Source organism: Bubalus bubalis, chromosome 1 (genome assembly GCF_019923935.1).
Source record: "Bubalus bubalis isolate 160015118507 breed Murrah chromosome 1, NDDB_SH_1, whole genome shotgun sequence".
Classification (NCBI taxonomy): Eukaryota; Metazoa; Chordata; class Mammalia; order Artiodactyla; family Bovidae; genus Bubalus; species Bubalus bubalis.
Window position 1 is genome coordinate 161,390,560 of NC_059157.1, and position 18,748 is coordinate 161,409,307.

Genomic DNA, 18,748 nt, shown 5'->3' on the forward strand with positions numbered 1-18,748 from the left:
AAGAAAAAAACGAAGTCTAATAAAAACCACAGGAGTATTATTAAATTGGATTTAAATGAACAACCTTATTAGAAAAACATAAAAGTTCTGTTCCCTATCTGTTAAAGAAATACCATTTTGATGTTATACATAACAGAGCTAAGCAAGAAATTATAGCCCCAGAAGCAAATTGCTAGCCTAGTATGGTTATACCAGAGGAAAGAGCAAAGTCCTTTTAAAGAAGCTTTATCGTCAAAGTAATTCTTAAAATCTCATAGCTAAGAGGCATTTGTTGATAGCTGAAAATTTGAAAGACTATCCAGGAAGGAAAACCAAGTAATAATAGTTTTGTATTGATTAAATATCATTTGTTCAAATATCATCTGTAAATATCATATGTACAAGTGCCCAGCTCCTCCTTAGCAGAACTCCTAAGAGAACAAATACTTGGAGCCACGGAATAATCAAAGAGAACTGAAGAAGAGAAAAATATATTACATGTAAATTATTTTTATTCTGGAGACAGATAAAAGTGGTTTCTCTAAACAGGGGACATGAGCCAAAATAAATTTTAATGGCCATTTGGGAACACATGATTGACCAAGCAGCAGAATGAAACATGTTCTCCAGAGAACAGAACAGGCCTTAGGAACTCCGTAAGTAAAAACGTGTAATGATCGTGATGACAACTTATCTACATTTTTTATTACCTTAAGAATCCAATAAAGAAAATAAATGTGTTCTCTCACAAGAAAGAATTTACCTCAAAAACTTATTTGGTATCCTTTAAATAAACCACATTCATATTTTACAGGTATGTATATTAAATCTAATATTAGTATGAAAACCCAAGCAATATAATTTGAGAAATCTATTCACTTTATTTACAGTTAGAACTAGGGAAATCAAAAGGCTATGTTTCTGATAAAAATGACTGATTGACATTTTGTTAATATAAAAAAGATAAATGATAGCTTTACTGACTCTGTATTTTGAACTGTTAACTTATTAAAAAATAAAAATAGGAATTTCCCTAGTGATCCAGTGGTTAAGACTCTGTAGTTCCAATGCAGGAGGAATGGGTTTGTGGCAAAAAGAAAAAAAAAAATTAGTATCCCTATCTTTCATTATTTAACACCCTTTCAACATTCTCCTCTTCTCGTCTAAATGTTCTATTTCTGCCTTTTTTTCTTTCCTCCACTTCTTTGCTATTATTCATGCAGTTTCATAGGAGGATGACAGTGACGGAACTATGAATTCCAATAGTAAACCCACAGCACTGAGTCCTCATAATAATGAGCCAGGCTCTCTATATTTTAATCCTCATTTAGTTGTCCTTTTGATCCCTGAGGAAAAATCTCACACTTCATTGTGTTTTACATAACTTCCTTCCAAAGTATAAGCCATTTTATTGAACTTATTTTATATCTTTTTCTCTATCAGTCTAAGTTCCTTGAGCACAGGACCCTCTAAGCATCTTCATGGAACCAACTCAACGCCTAAGACTGAACAAGTGGTGTTAATTCAACCTGTACTATCAACCTTTTTCTTCAATGGCCAGTAGTAAATATTTCAGACTTTTGAGGGCCATCCAATCTCTGTCACAACTACTCAACTCTGCCACTGTAGTAGGAAGTTAGCCATAAATAAAATGTTTGTTCTTGTTTAATGAGCATGGCTCTCATTCAATAAAATTCTATTTGCAGAAAGGTGGACATCCTGTATTTCAATAAAATTATTTAAATTATTTAAATTATTTAAATTTAAATTATTTAAATTATTTAAAATTATTCACAGAAAAGGTGGGCTGCCCACAGTGCCATTAATTTACCAGCCCCTGCTATAGGAGGGTAGGCATAAACACAAAAGTGAAGGCTAGGGAGTGAGTCTAAAACACTGTAGCTTAGGTGAAAATTACTTACACCGCATGCCATGTGTTCCTAAATAAAATATGGTTGTCTTTAGGTTTTTAAACTTTATATAAATGGTATCATAGAACAGCTTCCTACATTTTGCTTTTGAGCAATGCACAAGTGTCAACATGTGCATTACATGTTGACACTTGTGGCCTCTAGTTCATTATATTCGACAACTGTATAATATTCTATTCTATCAGTAGACCACAGTTTTCCCTTGCTGCTGATGATAAATGTTAAAACAACACAAATCTTTTATCTCACAGCTAATTTTTAACTACCAAAAATGTTGCAACTATCTTATATAAATTCTTTTGAAAATGTTTTTCTGAACGTTTTCAAATTTTCTGAAAGGACTCTACCTAGAAATGAAAGTGCAAGGTCATTAGACATAAAAAACTCAGTTTTAATAGATAGTTCCTATTGTAGGCAGAATAATAGTTCCTCAAAGAAGTCCATGTCTTAGTCACCAGAATTAGTGAACATGTTTGTTGACATGGCAAAAGGAGATTAAGGTTGCTAACCAATTGACCTTGAGATGAGATTACCTTGGATTATTCAGGTAGACCCAGTGTGCTCACAAGGGTCCTTATAAGTACAAGAAGGAAGAAAATAGTGAGAGGAAGAACCAGAGAGATGGTAGTATGAGAAGGACTCAGCTCAATGTTTCTGACATGAAGATGGAGGCAATGTAGATGGCCTCTAGAAGCTAGAAAAAAAAACAAGGAAGCAGACTCTTTCCTAGAGTTTCCAGGAAGGAATACAACCCTGCTGACCCATTTTAATCCAGAGAGACCCATTTCAGACTTCTGACCTCCACTACTGTGAGATAATAGTTTTGTGTTGTTTTAAGCTACTTGATTTATTATTAATACAGCACCAATAGAAAACTAGTACATGTCTATATTGCCATACAAGTGTTAACTCGTGCTAATTTATAAGCTTACTAGCAGTATACAATGCCTAGAGTTATTGTTTGCATATGGTTTTAGGAAGGAGTATAACTATGTTTTTCAATATTAGCTACTCAGTACAATTTATTGTATCATTTCTACTAATAAGTAATACCAATTTCATTATTATATCAAATTCAAATTTTTATATACAGTAGATCTATTTCTTAGGTATTATTTTCATTTTATTTGATTGGTTCCTTTATCTAGCCTGCTTCAATACTATATTACATTTATTATCATTATTTTGTAACTTTTGTCATTTATACTTTACTATTGTTTCATAATTTTACCTTATTTTTCTTCAAAGTTGTTTTAGCAACTCTTGGCATTTTGTTCTTCCATATAAAGAATTTTAGAAATTCTCTCAAGTATATTGCTTCTCTGATATACTGTTATTTTTCTCTTGTATCTTTTCTAGAAACCTTTCTATTTTCCTTCTCTTATGACTGTTCTATTATTTCTTCTTCTTTTAATTAATTGCCCTATGCTTTGCTCTGGCATTTAGCACTCTTCTGATTAATTTGTTTTCTTTCTACAGTTTCTCTTATTGCATGACTTACAGAAGGTAAGGAGAAAAGAAGTCTCCAGAATCCCCAGTTGACACTTAAGTTCATTTTTCCAGAGAGCAGTATTGTACATAATAGCTATTTCCTTAATGGTGTTGGTATACATGGACACTTCAGAAATCGTGAGAGGTGGTGTAGGAACCTAGCTACTATACAGAACATTTAATTCTAAGGGAAAATGTATCTGCTTTCTAAGCAATGGAATGAATTTTTAAAATACAATCAGTTTGTAAGGTAGAAACTGCCTTTATAAACACACACTCACAAAAATACCAGATGGATTTTGTTTGTATGTGCTCCACAATCCCAACTCCCTCCACTTACAAATAGACTTTATAATGGCCTCCAAAATCATCTGTCAACTTAATGACATCGAGAAAAGTTTAGTTCTCTAAGAGCCAGGTCTGAAGTTTAGAGATTTTTTTCGGCATTGAAAAATTATAATACTAAAGAATGCAAATAGCCAGAAGTCATACTGAAGAGAACTACCTAAACAATTTTATAAGGGTTTTTGTGGATATTCCCTTAATCATTGGGCCAGGGAACACCAAACCAAATGTACATCCCTTCCAGAAGACCGTTAGCTTTTTCACAGGACAAAATTTTAATATTATATCATTGACTCTTAAAGAAGCATACTGAGAATATACTCAGAAATACTATGGTATGCTCCTTCCCACAGGGATGCTCAAGAAAAAATTATAAATTAAAGATTGTCTTTGGAGTCTATTCACTGTGATATTTTCTGATACTTCTTTCCTTCTAGATAATATCCTTTTCCAACTCAAATATCAACCACTTTTTAAGAAGTATTATGCCCTTCTAGATTCCAACAGAATGTCTTCAATGCTCTAAATAAGTGCATTCCCACTTATATAAGATTCACATTCATATTTCATTCATAATTTCATTGCAAAGTAGTTACTATCTGAGAAACTAAATCTTGAAGAATATTACCTATCATTATTGAAAACAAAATGAGCTACTTTTCTTAGGAGACTATGCATTATAAAAAGACATTTTTGAGAAAATGTCACAAAACAAAGGAATCTATAACAATGGATTATCTAAGAGTATTATAGTTGATGGATGGTAAACTTATTTCCCCACCAAATTAAGGATCATGTTTGCAAAATTTAACCTTGTGTCCATGAGCACTTCATTGAAAATTAAAGATTCTCTGCCTCTCTGAAAGTGAAAGTGTCAGTCACTCAGTTATATCCAATTATTTGTGACCCCATGGACTGTAGCCCACCAGGCTCCTCTGTCCATGGGATTCTCCAGACAAGAATACTGGAGTGGACTGTCATTTTCTTCTCCAAGGGATCTTTCCAACCCAGGGATTGAACCTGGGTCTCCTACATTGCAGGCAGACTTTTTACTGACTAAACCAACTGGGAAGGGTTTGCCTCTATGAGTTTGCCTAATTTAGATACCTCATAAGTGGAATCATGCCATATTTCCTCTTCTTTGACACTTATTTCACTTATATCATGTCCTCCAAGTTCATCTATGTTGTGGCAAATGGCAGGATTTCCTTCTTTTTAAAGGCTGAATTATATTCTATTGTATGTATATATATTTTCTGTATCTATTCATCAGTGATGACATTTGGATTATTTCCATATCTTAGCTATCATTGAATAGTATGGCAATGAACATGGAAGTGTAGACATCTCTTCAAGATTGATTTCACCTCTTTTGAATATATATCCAGAAGTAGGACTGCTGAATCATATGGTAGTTCTATTTTTAATTTTTTAAGGAACCTTCATTCTTTTTCTTAACTGCATTATTTTACATTCGCATTAACAGTGTATAAGAGTTCCAATTTCTCCATATCCTTGCCACTTGTTACCTTTGGGGTTTTTTTTATAATAATCATCCTAACCTTGTAACTCAGTCGGTATAGAATCTGCCTGCAGTGCAGAGTACCCGGGTTCAATCCCTGGGTTGGGAAGATCCCCTGGAGATGGAAATGGCAACCCACTCCAGTATCCTTGCCTGGAAAATCTCATGGACAGATGAGCCTGGTGGGCTGCAGTCCAAGGGGTCACAAAGAGTCGGGCATGACTGAGCAACTAACAGTAACCAATGTAAGATGATATCTTATTGTATTTTTAATTTGCATTTCCCAATAATTAATGATGCTGGGCATCTTTCCACAAAAAAAGGATGTAGATTCCTTCAAAAAAAACTAGGAGCAAAACTATGACCCAACAATCCCACTACTGGGTATATACCCTTGCTGCTGCAGCTGCTGCTGCTAAGTCACTTCAGTCGTGTCCGACTCTGTGTGACCCCATAGACGGCAACGCACCAGGCTCCTCCATCCCTGGGATTCTCCAGGCAAGAACACTGGAGTGGGTTGCCATTTCCTTCTCCAATGCATGAAAGTGAAAAGTGAAAAGTGAAAGTGAATTCACTCAGTAGTGTCTGACTCTTAGCGACCCCATGGAGTGCAGCCTACCAGGCTCCTCCGTCCATGGGATTTTCCAGGCAAGAGTACTGGAGTGGGGTGCCATCGCCTTCTCCGGTATATACCCTTAGGAAACCATAACTGAAAAAGACACATGTACCCCAGTGTTTACTGCAGCACTATTTATAATACCTAGAACATGGGAGTGACCTAGATGTCCATCAACAGATGAATGGATAAAATCCATACATGCAATGGAATATTACTCAACCATAAAAAGGGATGCATTTGAGTCAGTTCTAATGAGGTGGATGAACCTAGAGCCTATCATAGAGCGTGAAGAAAGAAAGAGAAAAACAAGTATCATATATTAATGCATATATGTGGAATCTAGAAAGATGGTACTGATGAACTTACTTTCAGGGAAGCAATGGAGATTATACATAGAGAACAGATTTGTGGACACAGTAGGGGAAGGGAGAGGGTGGGACAAATTGAGAGAGTAGCATTGAAATATATACATTATCATAAGTAACATAAATAGCCACTGGGAATTTGCTGTATGATGCAGGGAGTTCAAATGGGTGCTCAGTGACAACCCCAAGGGGTGGGATGGGGTGAGAAATGGGAAGGAGATTCAGAGGGAGGGGACTTATGTATACCTATGGCTGATTCATGTTGATGTATGGAAGAAACCAACACAGTATTGTAAGGCAATTATCCTCCAATTGAAAATAAATTAATTAAAAAAAAAAAAACAGAGGACACAAGGAAACTTTGTGAGGTATTCAGTTCAGTTCAGTCGCTCAGTTGTGTCTGACTCTTTGTGACCCCATGAATCGCAGCACTCCAGGCCTCCCTGTCCATCACCAACTCCCGGAGTTTACTCAATCTCATGTCCATCGAGTCGGTGATGCTATCCAGCCATCTCATCCTCTGTCGTCCCCTTCTCCTCCCGCCCCCAATCCCTCCCAGCATCAGGGTCTTTTCCAATGAGTCAACTCTTCGCATGAGGTGGCCAAAGTATTGGAGTTCCAGCTTTAGCATCAGTCCTTCCAATGAACACCCAGGACTGGTCTCTTTAGGATGGACTGGTTGGATCTCCTTGCAGTCCAAGGGACCCTCAAGAGTCTTCTCCAACACCATAGTTCAAAAGCATCAATTCTTTGGCGCTCAGCTTTCTTCACATTCCAACTCTCACATCCATACATGACCACAGGAAAAACCATAGCCTTGACTAGACGAACCTTTGTTGGCAAAGTTATATCTCTGCTTTTTAATATGCTATCTAGGTATTAGGTATGCCTTTTACTTTGTCACGATGATATCACAGGTGTTTGTATATGTTCAAGCTCAAATTGTACATGTTAAATATGTACAGTTCCTTATTGCAGTAAATCTGCATTAAAATGAAAATTAAACAGTTTTATGCAAAGAAACAATATCCTAAAATGAATACATGCACAAATAATTTGAAATTACACAAAGAACAGTAAATCAAGTATGGAATTTTTTTTTTCTATGTTGGCAAACTGGAACAATAGTGGCTCTTATGTCATAACACTTTTGAGTCATTCATGTCATGTGTAATTCACCCAAACAAAAATAATTGCTAGACCCTTTCTGTGAGGGGTGCTGTGTGTTGAGATTGCTCAACTTCATACCAAAGTGTACCAGCAAATTCAATTGAGATTTATCTGGTACAAGTAATTATCTTTAGTAATTTATAATTGGATCATATAATTTAGATTAAAAAAAAATTAGCCAAGAATGTCTGAACTCAAAACTCAGGAATGGACTATATGTAACCCAAGTTTTACCAAGACCCAAAGATTGCAATATCAACTCAAATTACACTGGCTCTTGCTTGCATTTTCCAAAATAACATCCACCTTCTGCTGAGCAACTTGCAGTATTTCTGTGAAAACCCAGAATGCTTAATTTGCAAGTGTTTAAACTCCTTTTAACCACTTCCATTCACTGTTGTCCTCCAATAATTCCAGGACAGGCACTGGCGTAGCCCCCTCTCATCAGATACTGCAGTCACTATGAAAACTATGGAGTAAAATGAAGGATGGCAGTCCCTAAAAACTTCTAAAAGGTAGAAAAGTTAAGAACAGATTTTTTTCTAGAGTCAGGAGAATGGAGCCCTAAATTCCTTCCAATACTTGATTTTAGCCAAGCAAGACCCATTTCTGACTTCTAACCTCCAGAACTGTAGGATAAATTTGCATTGTTTTAAGTCACTAGATGTGTGATAATTTTTATACCAGCCAGTAGGAAACTAATGTGAAAGATAAACTAATCTATTTTTCTTGGTTTAATTCAGGTTCTCCTTCCTTTTTTGTTATTGGATGTGACTTCCTAATCCTCTATTATATTCTACACTGGTCTTGATTCACAGATCCAACAAGATCTATTCTAGAATTTGTTTCCTTTTATCAAATCTTTAACACTCATTGAAGAGAATTTTAGGTCTTTTCCTTATAGATCTTAGAGTCTATATGCCCATATATCTAATTGTTTTTATTTCTGTATATCCTTAAATTGAATTATTAGCAAAGCGTTGAGTGCAAATAATTGTTATTTGGGAATGGCTTATTTTGGGAGTGATGGAATCCTTCTTTTCTACTTTTTACACTCTTGTGTTGCTCTTTCCTTCTGGGTCATTGTGGAAGAGAAAAACTTGAAGGTTAGCTGCCACCTGAAAAAGCATTTCCCAAGATGCTAAAGTCACTGGTTCTGTCGTATGTGAGTATCATACAATCAGGTATCTTCTGTGAGTAGAACAGCCTAGGATTGTGCTATGAAATCATCTTATTCACACTGTGTGTGCGCCACATCCAGGGGAATTAAATGAGAAAGAAAATGCTTACCAATTCATTTCCAGGGCTTCTCTGGGGGTGCTGAGATTTCAGGAAGTTTGTAAAAGAGAAAAAAGATGTTTTGAGAACTTGATAAGAATTACATACTTGGTACAGGAGCAAACAAAAAGAAAATGAAAGATGCAGCTTGGAACAAAAGAACTATAAGATGTTCATTTGGAGACAGTGAAAGAAGTCTGAAGGAGAGAGGATAAGAAAGGAAATAGTCCTCAGGTCAATGCTGTTGATTTCTCTACTGTATCAACATTTTTTCAAAGCATCTGAGCTTTCATAACTTTTCACATCCAACCAATGTTCCTATTCACTAGCAGAATTATCTTTAAGGTTACTGGCTCAGCCTAGAAGGGAATTCCTGCATAGTTTTTTGTTAACTACTTAATATTTCTTCTCCAATACAGTATCTAGTATAGTTATTCAAGTAATAAATCTGAATTAGAAAAGAAAGGAATGCAGAATTCAGGTTAAAATACAAGTGGCAAAATGTACATATGATTTAAGTTGCTTTTCTACATGCAGCTGAAATTTTAGAGGTAGAATTTGTTATTGTTGGGCTAACACAGCATGTCAGGAGGTCTTAATAATTTTGGCAAGCAAGAAAGCTGTTGGAAAGTTTCTCTGCCTAACAAAAATCCTTTTTAAGGACTCATGGGAGGTATTCATTACAGAGAATTGAGAAATCCATGAGGAAAGGGAAACATTAAGACACTATTTTTGTTCTGGCGTGCAAGTTTTTCCTTTCCCTTTTTATAGAAGCAAAATCAAGTTCTTACTTTACAGGTCAATGAATCAAGATATTGGATCTGTTTGGGCTCAAAATGTATGTTTTGCCCATTTGGTCACAGGCAAATATAACAGACTTTACATTCAACATGTATAAATAATAAATGCAAAGACTGAATACTTAAAGTTTGGGGAACTTAAGGTAAACATTTAGTGAATTTTGTTGAAAACATTAAAGTACTTTTTCCAGGTGTTACTTTTTCATTAGAAATTTGAGAAATGTTTACAACAATTTTATGGAGATATTCTCATTTACAATGTTTACTTAAACTCTGCAAATTTTGGCACATGACAAGCTACATAAGTATATTCTTAGTTGTTTTTCTAAAACTTGGTTTATGACAATCTAACAAAAATCACAACAGTTTCTTCCACCTTTATAACCAATCTACTATTTTTTTTTTTTTAAGACAAAATCAGTTTAGCTGGCCAGCCTGAGGCCAGCAGAATAGAAACTCAATTAAAAAAAAATCTTGGCCTTGAAAACATGCATGTGTTACCTAAGTTTAATTAAAACACATTTAATTAAAACACATACCTTTGAGAAGTTCACCATTTTCATAATTTATACATTTGATCATTATGTCATTCACTAATGACAAATCTGTAAAAAATTATCATTAAGGGAGAATCTAAGAAAGACTGAGTAACTATCATACCTGTAAGCCCTCTCAAAATAAAGCTCTTCCTTCTGTATGAATTAACTTGCTTTGTCCCATATAAGCCATGGGCCATGACTCATTAGAGCTCCAAATACTAAGACAACCATCCATTAATGGACACAAGGAAAACTAGTAGCCTATAAGATGGCATGATGTTCTGCAATGGAAATGGAGTGGGTTTGTCAACTAAGTGACTCACTGCTCAGATTTTCTTTCTTAGGGAATGGATAATAGATGCATAGCAAGTCCCACCAGTTCCTCTTCTAAAATATTCTCCATGTTCATGCACTCCATCCACTCCATTGCCACCACACTATCCAAGAGACCATCTTCTTTATTGGGCTGAAGTCATAGTCTCCTTGCCTGGTCTCTCCTCTGCAACAATTGCCCCTTAAAAATCCATCTTCCATATAACAGCCAGGGTGTTCTTTTAGAAAATATTAAGATCATGTCACTCACCTGATTAAAATTCTCCAGTGATCTCATTTCATTTAAATGTCAAACATATAAAATATATAAAATTCCAACGATAGCATGAACTGCTGTCTACCTGCTTCTACAAACATCCATTCTCTCTCTTCTACTGTGTTCCAGCTCTGTGAAACTCCATTCTCTTCCTGGGACATGCCAAAGTCTCTCCCTCCTCAGGTCTTTGCAACTGCTCTTTTCTCTCTGAAGCAATCTCTTCTCCACTCCAGCAGGCTGACTTCTTCCTTCAGGTGTCAGCTCAAACATCTTCAAGAGATCTTCCTCTCAAATAGTAGTTCTCAATCCTTATCACATATCAAAACTACCTAGGAAGCTTATAAAAACTTCAGCTGATGGGGTCCCACTGCTGCTGCTGCTGCTGCTAGGTCGCTTCAGTCATGTCCGACTGTGCGACCCCATAGACGGCAGCCCACCAGGCTCCCCTGTCCCTGGGATTCTCCAGGCAAGAACACTGGAGTAGGTTGCCATTGCCTTCTCCAATGCATGAAAGTGAAAAGTGAAAGTGAAGTCGCTCAGTCGTGTCCAGCTCTTAACAATCCCATGGACTTCAGTCCACCATCCTCCGTCCATGGGATTTTCCAGGCAAGAGTACTGGGGTGGGGTGCCATTGCCTTATCCGGGGTCCCACTACTAAGAATTATTCTGAGTAGGACCATGGCAGCAGAATTAAGACAAACCAGACCTCTACAGGTGATTCTAATTGCAGCCAACTTGTGAATCAGCAATGAAGAATCTCATCATCTCCTCCCCCATCATATCCACCTATTAGTGTGCTTCTTAGTATGTATCCTATGTAATTCTTATTTACTTGTTTACCTGTCAGTTGTCTTTTTCTTTCACTAAAATGTTAATTCCATAAGGGCAGGGAAGTTCCTTCTGTACTCCCAATGCCCAAATATATGTAGGTCAATAAAGGAAGGATTAAATATCCATCCTTCAATTCAGTAGAGAAATTTTAAGCACATGAAAGACAGTACAATATGGAGAATCTGATAAGTAGAGGGGATATAGAATAAGAGTAAGAATGAAAAGATGAAGAAACCAAAGAGAAGCTGAGTAATGTAAATGAAAGATGAGCATAAACCATGGACTACAGAAAGCTCTCTTGGGCCACTGTCTTCTCCAATGAAACCTGAAAGTAAATTGACTCAGTTGCACACAAACTTAGTTCCATGCAAACAATGCTTACTTTGTTAACACGCTGAGATCAAGGCTATCTCATTTTTTATTTTTAACACAGAAAAGTCTTATCTTAGATCCGAAGCTTTCTCTTTTTATTCAAACCATTTTACTAGAAGCCTTCTTAAAAATATATTACATTTACTTACCTTTTAAAAAAAATATATGAAGGAAATTTACATTGTCTATATCCAGGATATTCAAAGTCAGATATTTTGCTATCTATATTACCTTGATAGTATTATGAAATCTTTAAACATAAACCATATAATCATTTTAAAAAGTTTTTGAAAGAGGGAAATTTTATGGCTCTTTAGTTTTTTTAAGTTTTATATTTTCTAAGTTTGCAGCTCAGCTTTTACCTACATGCCCTCATTGCTTACCTTGCTTATACTCAGTTGTGACCTTTTAAAGTTAATCATACTCATTATAAACAAATACAAATGCACAGTGGTTTCTAATCTATGACTGTAATTACCTGGAGAGCTTTAACACCCACATATGCCTGCCTGCCTCCCTCTTCAGACTACAGAATTTATTATTTAATTGGTCAAGAGTGAGACCCGAGTATTGTGTTTTGGCTTTGATTCTGACTGTGTTTTGGTTCCCGTGTGATTCTAATATGTACCTCATTGAAAAAACCCTGTGCAAAACCTTAATAAAGAAATTTGGAATGACCAAGCTTTATATTTTTAGGGGTAATTGTTCAAGCCACAATTGTTGACTCTTCCTCTTAGATTGGTTCTCTCTTTAGGGTCCATCACATGAACTCTGCTGCCTCCACCCAAACAGCCCCACGGTTATGAGGCTCCCATTTAAAATTCCAGACCAAGAATGGGAAACCTCCATTTTCTTGGTTTTCCAAGTGGCAATCCACTCTAGTATTCTCACCTGGGAAATCCCATGGACAGAGGAGCCTGGCAAGCTACAGTCCATGGGGTCACAAAGATTCAAACATGACTTGAGCAAATAACAACAATAGAGCTGGAGAGCTCTTTAAAAAATAATCCAGATTAACGCGCCTCTATCTACAAGTGACAGATTTGAGGTAGGAGAGTAATGTCCCTGAAATCTTGCAACTACTTCTTCCCAGAGGTGGCACAGCTAATTCTCCATTCCTTGCCAATTACAACAGTGTCCCTGAGGAAAGGTGGTGCTCTAGGAAGAGTATGTCTGTAGCAGGCTTGTTAGGGAAACACTGACTGAAATCACCCACTTCAGCCAGGCATCATAGTAACCACTCGCATGCGTTATTTTATGACAGGAGGCTCCAGTAAAGAACATGGAATCAACAAGCCATCACCAACCAGAAGAATTTGGGAAAGGTCAAAAGGAGACACAAGTCTGTATGGCCTACCAACCTCCTAGAATCCTCCTCACTGGAATCCATCTTGACTGAGAAATATATGTGCTACCAGGAAGGACCCTGAGTCAGAATGATTGGCCAGAGACAACCCAGAAACTAATCCCATCACCATTAAATCTGAGATTCCGAGTGATGTGGCAGAGCAGTTCTCCTGGTTTCCTTACTGTTGCTCTCAGTCCAGGAGCCCCTAACCAATAAAGTTTCTTGCTTTGTCAATACATGTGTTTCCTCAGACAATTTTTTTTGCAAGTGTTAGATGAGAGCCCACCCTGTGGCCCTTCCTGCAACAAACTCTAAAGTTATTTTAGAGGGGAAAACCAAAAACCTATTCAAAAATGAGAGCATCTCAGATTCAAGGGCATCTTACAAATTTCCAGTCAAACCTCCTTATGAAGTGGAACCTGCAAATGGAAAAGAGGCGAGAACCCACTTATTCCCTGACCCTATGTGTGGGTGGGTGTGTCTCCAGGCCGCTTTTTCCCCCTCACTTTGCACTTGAAGGTAAGTAACCGACTCCCCTGCTCCTGCATAAAAATGTCCTTCAGTTTCTAGAGCTAAACGGATCTAGCAAATACCTCTGTTTCAAAGTCTCAGGAGCAGGAATCTGATCAGCCCTCTTAGTCAGGCATCCACCCATTCCCCTTTCAGGAGTGAACAGAGAGCAAAATCAGGTTGTAGAAACAAACATGGGTACAGGATTACCTTACTGCTGGTGGAGAAATTCTCAGAATAGGACATGTGATATCTACTAACACAATCCTAAACAATTTTCACTTCACTTAGTAGAACAATGGAACTTGCAAACTTTGCATAACAAAATCTTAACTGTTTTTCTTTGACTCATTTTATGTCATGAGATTAATACCAGTAGTTCTTGCCCAGTCCCATATTGAAAGCTGTATTCCAGAAACTGATCTTTTTGTTACTTTCAAAAGATTTTTAAAAATTAAATAGCTGAAAGCTGAAGGGCATCAAGGGCGCAATCCCAGAGAAAATAGTTCCACATGCGTGCTTAGGCCGGTGGCAGAAGTTAGTAAAAGCACAGCAAGTCCAACCTGTGTTCTTCCATCAGCCTCACCAAGACAGATTGCCCAGTGAAACTGGTTCAAGTACCGAAGTGAAAATAGTCTCCAACCAGCAGCGTCAGCATTACCTGGGAACTTAAAAATTCGCAGGCTCCAACCTAGGCCTACAGAATCAGAAACTCTGTGGGGAGTGGGGAGGACCAAGAAACCTGTGTTTTAAACAGCCTTCTTGTTGATTCTGACTATTCTGAACTTTGGAAACACTAGAACAGAAAGTTATTGAGGCCATAGCCACTAATTTGACCTGGCATAAGCTGGTCAACTTTCCATACAAAGACGAGGTAAAGAAATGACCATGGGGTATGTCATGGAAACCTAGCTATGCCCTGGTATCATCTTTACTAGAAGTATTATGGCCTTGAACAAGTCACCTAACCTGTCCAGCCCTTAGTTTATTTCGTCTTTAAAATAGAAAATAAGGTTTTTGGAAATCAAATTTGGAGCAATTCATGATACCTTTGTGATCAAAATTTTAAAATAATTGTACCATAATTTTCATACTGTAGACTATACCCATTCTCAATGGTGAAGAATAAAATCTAGAAATAGAGCTAATAGCACTCCTGGATTTTAGGCCTCTAAACTCGGACTGGAACTAAATGTGTTAATCAGTGTTTCTGGGCCTCCAGTTTGCTGACTCACCCTACAGATCTTAGGACTTGCCAGCCTCCATAATCAGGTGAGCCAATCAATATATATATATATATATATATATACACACACACACCAGTTCTGTTTCTCTTGTGAACTCAGACTAATAAAAAGTGGAAATTATACAAATAATGATAAGAGTTAAAGAGAGAAATTTCTAGGAAAAAAGAAAAATGGGTACAGAAATCTGGAAGCAGAGGGTATAGCATCTTAAAATAATTTAAATAAAAATTACATCAACAAATAATTAATATTCACTGTATGTTTTACATACAGACCTTGTTTTAAGTTCCCTTCATATGTTACCTCACTTAATCCTCAAAACAACCTAATGAGGTAGGTTCAGTTATTATCTCAAAGTGCAAATGAGAAAATTGAAGTACAGAGTGGTTAAATAACTTGCTCAAGGTTACAGAGATGGAACAGGAAGACCAAGGTACCATGGGCAAATGTTCTATCTCCAGAGTCCAAGCTCTTAACTATGACTCCTTCACTTCTCTCTGGGGCTGGGGAGAATGCTGCTGCTGCTAAATCGCTTCAGTCGTGTCTGACTCTGCGACCCCAGAGATGGCAGCCCACCAGGCTCCCCCGTTCCTGGGATTCTCCAGGCAAGAACACTGGAGTGGGTTGCCATTTCCTTCTCCAATGCATGAAAGGGAAAAGTGAAAGTGAAGAAGCTCAGTCGTGTCTGACTCTTTGCGACCCCATGGACTGCAGCCCACCAGACTCCTCTGTCCATGGGATTTTCCAGGCAAGAATACTGGAGTGGGGTGCCATTGCCTTCTCCAGGGGAGAATGAGGAAGCAGTAAAGAGAAATGCCAGACCATAAGGAAACTTGGAAGCCTTGAGCTTTTTCCTAAAAGCAATGGGAACCACAGAAAGAAAGGTTTAAAGCAGAAGAGTGACAGATCAGACTTTAACAGACATGAAATACTCACAGGGAGCAAATGAAATGGAGGAGGTAGCAAGATGGGTGATTTATTTATTTACTGTTTATGACTGTGCTGGGTCTTTGTTGCTGCTGCGCTCCAGCTTTGCCTAGTTGTGGTGAGCAGATGCTACTTCTTAATTGTGATTCACAGGCTTCTCATGATGGTAGCTTCCCTTGTTGCAGAGCACAGGCTCTAGGCTGTGTATGCTTCAGTAGATGTGGCACATGAGCTCAGTAGTTGCGGCTCTCAGGCCATATATAGTGCATGGCAGGCTTAGTAATTGCGACATGTAGACTTACTTGCCCTGAGGAATGTAGACTTTTCCTGGACCAGGGATCAAACCTGTGTCCATTGCACTGGCAGGTTCCTAACCACTGGCCCACCAGGGAAGTCCAAGGTGATTTTTCTTTGATACAAGATTTTCTCTTTTAATCACTTTTAATTGAACATTTAAGAATAGTTTAAATTACTCCAGAAAATCCATATTAAAGAATTAGATGAAATCATGTGTGTAAAACTTTCAAAAATTGTGAACATTATAGAATTTAAATAATTTTTCATTCAATAAAAAATTACTCCAGAAAATATCAAAAGCAGAAACTCATACAATATAAAAATCTTTAATATCATGTCTTCTTAAAAGGGTAATTATGATACCACTCCCTTTAGTTACCTCAGGATACTGTTCCAAGAATGTTCAGAAGTTCCTGGTCACTCAAAAGAGCAAAGATGAGGCAAAATGATTTATGAAGGTATGTGAGGAAGACAAGAGATATGCAGGAGAGTGTCAGGGGACAACCTTGATCAAGAGTAGCGGGTCAGAGGATGATGAAGGATGAATAAAAAAGAAACAGGAGATCATAAAAGGAAACTGTTGTATAAATGTATGAGCCAACTAATACTGCTACTGCTAAGTCACTTCAGTAGTGTCTGACTCTGTGCAACCCCATAGACGGCAGCCCACCAGGCTCCACTGTCCTTGGGATTCTCCAGGCAAGAACACTGGAGTGGGTTGCCATTTCCTTCTCCAATGCATTAAAGTGAAAAGTGAAAGTGAAGTTTCTCAATCGTGTCCAACCTTAGCGACCCCATGGACTGCAGCCTACCAGGCTCCTCCGTCCATGGGATTTGCCAGGCAAGAGTGCTGGAATGGGTTGCCATTGCCTTCTCCCATGAGCCAACTAATATAGATCTCTTATTTAAAAATTTAAATATAATTTAAATTTGATAGAATTTCATCACTGTCTACAGCTGATCCAGAAATGTTCCAAAGGCCACACATGTAGCATTGGGCCATTTGGAATAGCAATTTTCCAAGGGAAAGTTTAGCTTCTTAGATTCAACATACAATGATTAAGCTCAGGAAACCAAATAGTGCATTGAAGCCAAATTTTACATGAGCATAATATATAAACCATTAAAGGAGTCTCAACAGATATGTTTTTTTACTTTAAAATGCAAATTGGAATTTATTTTAAAATCCAATAAATTCTCCATATGTAGTTAGTGGTAATAAATGTTCTATCATGGGAGAAATACCAGAATAGCCAGTCCTGTTCTTAACTCTAAACATCAAAAGGAGTCCACAGCAAAGCTTGCCTTAGAGAAAGTCACAATAAATATGCCCCTAGGCTGTTTCCAGTTTTATTTTCATTTTTAAGTATTGCTAGTTAAATACCACTGATAAAAGTAGGAAATTCTTGGCAAGGCTTTACCTTGATTTATAGCAATGCTCCTTGAGTAATAACATGTGTTTGACATCCATGATCCCTCAAAAGAGATACTTGAGAAGGTATTTAGCTGCCTTTTTCTATAGGAAGAAAGTTTCTGAAGACTGTGACTAACTGCCCTGAGGGGACATATGTCGGAGCTTGGATTCAGCTTTCCTTAAGTGTCCTTTTCATATAAGCACAGAATCTAGAGCAGTTAGTTCAATGCCCTTGCGTTCTTGTGTGTCCATTACTGGTTCTGTATCTATGGACATACGCATATAGGTTTTCAACAACTTACTGACAGAAGCACAAGGGTACTGAGCTCAGACTCATGCCTCTGAGGAACTTTACTTTGGATGTTAGCCTATGTGTTAAACCTCATGAAATTTTATACATGGGCAAAGAACACAAGAACACAAGACAAGCAGCCTGATCATTAAGCCTCTCTTTCATTTAAAACAGGTTTTTTGAGCCAAAGCAACAGCATTTTATTTGGTAAGCATCTTTTTCTAACGCAATATGAGACACGACTTTAAAATTTACTCATAAAAATGTGTATTTTATTCCAAATTTCATTCTCCTTTCAAATGTAGTTTTTGCATAACTTTAAGATATTCCGAAGGAATGATGCTAAAGCTGAAACTCCGGTACTTTGGCCACCTCATGTGAAGAGTTGACTCATTGGAAAAGACTCTGATGCTGGGAGGGATTGGGGGCAGGAGGAGAAGGGGATGCCAGAGGATGAGATGGCTGGATGGCATCACTGACTCGATGGACGTGAGTCTGGGTTAACTCCGGGAGTTGGTGATGGACAGGGAGGCCTGGCGTGCTGCGATTCATGGGGTCGCAAAGAGTTGGACACGACTGAGCAACTGAACTGAACTGAACTGAAGATATTCTGCTGCTGCTGCTGCTAAGTCTCTTCAGTCGTGTCCGACTCTGCGACCCCATAGACAGCAGCCCACCAGGCTCCCCAGTCCCTGGGATTCTCCAGGCAAGAACACTGGAGTGTGTTGCCATTTCCTTCTCCAAGATATTCTGCATGAATTTAAATTGGCTGTTTTTTCCTTCTCTTCTGATTACTATTCCAGTCCTCTTGGGACTGGCTTAGTTACATTAAAAGGATTTTACTTTATTTTTTCTTTACCCTGGATCTTCATCTCTGAACTT

At 37.6% G+C, this 18,748-nt stretch overlaps 1 protein-coding gene and 1 long non-coding RNA gene across 2 annotated transcripts in view; one reads left to right on the forward strand and one right to left on the reverse strand.

The window, feature by feature from the left end:
- Positions 1 to 11,088, reverse strand: part of LOC102393574 (C1GALT1-specific chaperone 1-like) — a 94,385-nt gene extending 83,297 nt beyond the window's left edge. The window contains exon 1 of the mRNA XM_006075619.4: positions 10,623 to 11,088. The gene's annotated coding sequence lies outside the window, so the exon portion shown is untranslated. The remainder of the gene's footprint in view (positions 1 to 10,622) is intronic.
- A 1,456-nt stretch (positions 11,089 to 12,544) lies between these two features.
- LOC123334628 lies at positions 12,545 to 13,479 on the forward strand. Its single transcript, XR_006552612.2, has 2 exons — positions 12,545 to 12,879; positions 13,096 to 13,479. It is a non-coding gene; the product is annotated as an uncharacterized LOC123334628 (long non-coding RNA).
- The last annotated feature ends 5,269 nt before the right edge of the window (positions 13,480 to 18,748 follow it).